The sequence below is a fragment of the Chrysochloris asiatica genome, unplaced genomic scaffold (genome assembly GCF_000296735.1).
Source record: "Chrysochloris asiatica unplaced genomic scaffold, ChrAsi1.0 scaffold00006, whole genome shotgun sequence".
In the NCBI taxonomy this organism is placed as follows: domain Eukaryota; kingdom Metazoa; phylum Chordata; class Mammalia; order Afrosoricida; family Chrysochloridae; genus Chrysochloris; species Chrysochloris asiatica.
This window is the reverse complement of record NW_006408524.1, coordinates 11,416,891-11,422,525: the sequence shown is the minus strand read 5'-3', so window position 1 is coordinate 11,422,525 and position 5,635 is coordinate 11,416,891. Positions and strand designations below refer to the sequence as shown.

The window sequence follows — 5,635 nt, the reverse complement described above, 5'->3', positions numbered from 1 at the left end:
CAGAAACAGGAGTGGAGAATCGCACTACCATCAAGGAAGAGGTAGGAGTGGAATATTGAGCCTCCTTGACCAGGGACAGAAAGCTGTGACTCTAGAGTCACAGAATGACAGAGGAGCAGTTGCAGTAGAACCAAGAGCCAGAGCATGAGCAGCGTAGTGGACTTCCCAGCCAACAAAGCAAGTGAAATGGAATAAATTTGGGCAGGAGGCTTGCTTGTAGAGTGGGTTGCCTCCAGTAACTCAAGTTGGGCAGCTAGGTTTGCTGACCCACAGTGCTAGCGCCAAGCACCGTTAGGTTGAGGCTTACATGGAGTGGTGTGTCCCGTGGGCATTTATCAGCATCTGACTGGAACAACTGTGCCCTGAGCGTTTTCTGATCCTGAATTGTGAACTGTTAACTTCCCCAACAAACCCTGCAATTATGAGTATTGTCTCTGAGTGCTGTATAACTGTTGCAATGAATTATTGAAGCTGATTGAGTAGAGAGTGCTATGGGAGGATAGTTTGGTGCCACATATTTGTTTACAGAGGCCACTGCTCTGGCTCGTGCGCTAGCTCTTGCTTCTCCTACTGCTGCACCTCTGGTGTCATAGCTCTGGTTCCTGGATCAAGGAGGTCCAACTCCCAGGGCTCTCAGGATCCAAGGACACACGCACTCCTGGCTCTTCTTTCTGTTTCTTAGATTCCAACTGGGCTTTATTTGACAGAATACAATATGGCTGCACGAACACAACAGACTGAAAAGATAGAGCAGAAAAGACAGGCTTCTATCTAATTCATAATTAAGCAACAGAAGGGCAAGTCAGTAAACCACAAAATGCTTAAGCTTGGTGAAAGAATTCAGCTTTTCTGGAGTCCATACTTTTGGGATTCACAGTTTTTGTTGTCCAGTGGACACACCTGCTGTGCTTTGAGCCTGCAGGAGATACAGTGGAAATGAAAAGCATGATTACAGACTCATTTGAAGTAGCAGACGCCTGATTAGCTTGGCATTCTGTGCAAAGATCCATAACGCGGTTCCTATAGGTGGCACAATTATCAATGACAATATTCCAGGCCCTGAGTGCTACTGCAATCCACTTTTTCACTTCAAAGCACCGCTTGCCCACACTGCTGTTGGTGCCCCTCCTCATGGTATCCACATCCATCGCTGCCGCCATTTTGGAAACACATGTCTGTCTTCGTGGCTCTTCCTTGATGGATGAAACTCCCCCTACTTCTGCCTCAGTGGTGGCTCATTTTATACCCAGTAACTTGGCTAAATTGACCAATCAGAATAAGTCCTGTTAGCAATCACTCACAACTGAATCATATTTCCCCCCACATCATCATCAGCAGCATCTTGCCCCGCCTTTTCTTTAGTAGACCTATCAGGAAAAAGTTGTTTGGTGGGAGTTTACAAAGACTATGGCTAGAAAATACAGTAATTCATTGCACCACTGGATTCTAATCAGGTAGAGATTCTGAGTAGAGGGTCATGCCATGCATACTCTTAGACATCTCCTGAATCAGAGAACAGTAGTAAATGATCACCCTCCTCCTCCTGAACTACTCTTGGGAATAAAAGTTGCCTCTGGATATAATGAATTTAAAGGGTCTAAGAATCTAGGAATCTTTGATAAAGACTAGGATTCCTGTGGTACAGTTGTACTCTTATTGAAATCAACTAGAAGGTAACGGAATTTGTTTTGTATTAGGAACACTAATGTGTCTCCCTGCTGGATGGTCTCTTAGCATATTGTTTCCAATTCATAGCACATGCTCAGTAAATGCTGATGGAAGTAGTGGCAACAGATGGAAGCAATGTAATTGGGTTTATTGTGTGATTATTTATAAGTGGGGGTGATATACATAATATGCAATTTAGGTTTCATAAGAGTTGAATAGGCATTGAAGATAAGGTGTTATCTTCATTTCATAAATGAGAAAGTAGGGGTTCAGATGCGTAGTTTTTTTTCAAAATCATAAAATTAGGAAATTACTGATTCTGTCTTCGGGAATGTGAGCTCTTAAATACTAAATGCAGCTGCTTCCACTAAGTTGTATTTCCTCTTTAGTATCAGATATTCTGTCACACTTTCAATTTTTTAGCAACTGTTTTTGAGAGTTAATTCACAGTAAAATGGTAGGAAAACATATACTAGGGAGATGCTAGGAAGTCCATGCCCTTTAATTGTGGTATTACGGTACATTCTTCTTGCCCAAAGTCTTCACCACTGGCTCTTCTGGTGGGGATGGATGGGAATTACAGCTTTTGAACTGGATCTGAATAATTCTAGTCCAAACCCTTCCTTATTGCCAAGGCCGCTTCAGTGTCCTGAGCCGCATCCTCTATATGGGTGGTATGGGCTTATAAGTGCTCTGGGTCTGCTGATCAGTTGCTTATACAGAGTAACTTAAAGAAATTATACAGAGTAACTTAAAGAATTTAGAGCATAGCAGGGCCTTCTGGTGGACAAGCAGTATGCAACACAGGTGACTACTCACCTGGGGCACGGGGTGGACCATGAACATCACTGACATGGTTTACGAAGGCTTCCTGGTGCTACATGGTATGGTCTGTACAGAGCACAGTTTGGATTATGACTCTGCTCCTCTCCAAGTCCACAAGCCTCCACCTAAAGGCCTATATCCATCTCTTTCCCCCAACCAGGGCATGCAACCTACTGTTTATGATTAAACTTTATGTTCTTTCAGGTGTATTTAGGAGCACAATTTAGAGATCAAAAGCTGAGCTGACTCGGGCTCACGGTGATCACATCTGAGTAGAACTGTGTTCTTTATGTTTTCTCTAATCTTCTCCTAGATTAGACAGGGACTTGAGGAAGCTAACGAACAAGGAAATACAAGGGGATGAAGAGAAAATCACATTAATGCATTTCAAAACATCAGATTACAATTTGGGACTCCAGAGGATCTTACATAAACTGTTTTTCCTAATACAACTGAAGGATTTTGAGTAGCAGCGTTGTGCTGCAGGATAAAGCACTGGACTGCAAGGTTGGTTTGAACCATAAAGTTGACAATTCAATCCCACCAGCCACTCCTCGGAAACCCCATACAGGGTTGCTATGAGCCGGAACCTACTTGACGGCACTTAACAACAACAACATATAACATCCATTTTCAACAACTACTGAGTAGTTGATTCTTTCTTGACTTTCATACTTGGCCTAAGGTAACACATGATAGTGCTATAGACAATACTACCCAATTGCCACTGAGCTGACTCGGGCTCACGGTGATCACATCTGAGTAGAACTGTGCTCAATAGTGTTGTCAGTGACTGATATTTTTTTGGAAGTAGATCACCAGGCCTTTCTTTGGAGTCAGCCTCTGTGTGAACTCCAGCTACCAACTTTTTAGTTAGTAGCCTGAAACTCCAAAGCATTAGAACTGACAGATGATACCAAAGTAACTAAGGCAATTTACCAATAAACAATATAGATCCTTGATGAGTTTTGATGAACCATCATTTAGTGTTTGCTGCAAGGAAACATGGGATTCTTTCTGATGAACGACTTAGAGTCTCGACAAGAGGAGATCACTAATTATTTTTTTTCCTAGTTTTCTTTAGTTCTAACCGACTTTGAGTTGACTGTAGAACAAGTTGTTATTTCATGACAGGGTTTTGAGGCATCCGGAAAGGCAATGTTGGGAAATAAGATTGGAAAACTGTAATAACTGACCACATTTCTCCATGGGAGTTTCCTATTCCAGACCTATACCCATGTCTATTCTAATATTTCTAATTACAGCACCATCTAGTTATGTGCTCCTGAAAATTATCCTAACCAAAACAAATTGACTCACTTAAAGTGTGCTGCCCACATGCAACTGGATCCTGGCTACCTTCTGGAAGCAGTGACCTGCTCCCGATTTAGCATGCCTCCTTAACCAGCCACCACTCTCCTCCTTTTTTTTTTTTTTTTTTTTGCCTTTTAGAAACATGGCACATGCGATGCCATTCCTATTTTTCCTCTTCAAACTAACAGAGATAACATATATTGAACATTTACTATGTTCTACTTGTTATCATCATAACAAAGATTGAGGTATGAACTAATATCCACATTTTACAGATATAGAAGCCAAGGGGGCTTAGAAAATATCTCAAAGTGACTGATAAATGGGCAGCTGGTACCCTACCCCTGGTAGTCCACCATACTAGTCTATAAAGCACCTCTGAACAATCTAGGTTCTTCATCAGGATCTCCTGACAAAAATAGATGCAGTGTTGTCAAGGCTTACATTTGTTACCCCTATTTTTACCCTTATGTAATTTTTACCCTTCTGAATCCTGTTTGTAAGAGCTCTTTGTAATTGTTTCCTTTATCACAGATACTCAATTAAAAAACAAAAAAGCCATGATCTGATTAGGGAGAAACTGTAGTGTCAAATATTGACCCTGCTGCTGTCAAGTCGATTACAACTCATCGAGACCCTCCAGGGTAGAGCAGCACTGTCCGGGGGTTATGGAAGCAGATGTCCACATCCTTCTCTCATAGAGCAGCTGATGGGTTTGAACAACTGAAGTTTCAGTTAGCTAAGTGCTTAGCCACTGTGCTACCAGAACTACCTGTCAAATGTTGAAATTAGTACGTTTATACCATAGTAAATTCATGTCATTTTCAATACTGTAATTTGCTGATGGCATACTTACCTAACATTCTCCCAGTAAATCTGAACTTCAGTGAGTCTTTTTACAAAGTGTCTTCTTGTTGTTAGGTGTCACCGAGTCGGTACCACCTCATAGTGACCCTATGCACAACAGAATGAAACACTGCCTGGTCCTGGACCAACCTCACAATTATTGCCATGCTTGAGCCCATTGATGCTGCCACTTTGCCAATCCATCTTGCTGGAGGTCTTAGAAAAATATTTTTGGGGAAAATTCATATTATGAACCAGGATAACTAGAAATGACTAAGTAAGAAATTAAGGATTTGATTTAGTGTTGAGAGATGTTTTAAGGGGGCTCATCATATCAATGAGAATTCCTGTGTGACACTGTAGGATAAGCACTGGACTGCTAATTACAAGTTTGGCAGTTCAAAACCACCAAGTACTCCTCAGAAACTTTCTACTATGTGTCAGAACTGACTCAACTGCGCTAAATAACAGCATATCAACAAGTTGAAGCTAATAAAGATGTTGTTGTTGTTGTTGTTGTTGTTATGTGCCGTGGAGTCGAATCCATCCACTTTACAGGGTCGTAAAGTGGATGGATTACCACAGTGACGGCAGCAGGACTGGGCAGTGTTTTTTCAATCTGTTGTACAAAGGGCTGCTGTGAGTCAGAACGGTTTCAGCAGCACCTAACAACTACAACAGATAAAGATGCTGATATAATTTGGTGAACTCAAAGTACTATGATCCACCTGTCAGTTTTATTGTTGTTGTTTCAGAAAACACCAAGAAGTATACACTTTCCTTAAATAAAATTGATCAAAGTCAATAAAAATGTTTCCACCTAAAAAACATAAGACCCAAACAACCTGACAGAGCTGCCACATGTGTTAGAAAAAATGTCATTTTTTTCACAAAATTCTTACAAAAGATAGAGGTAAAGGGAATACATCCCATCTCATTTTATGTGGCCAACATTTTGATGTCCGAAGCTAACTAGAACTGT

At 41.2% G+C, this 5,635-nt stretch overlaps 1 pseudogene; it reads right to left on the bottom strand.

Moving 5' to 3' along the window:
* Positions 1–840: 840 nt before the first annotated feature.
* On the bottom strand, positions 841–1,166 carry LOC102823001 (annotated as a pseudogene).
* Between the last annotated feature and the right edge of the window lie 4,469 nt (positions 1,167–5,635).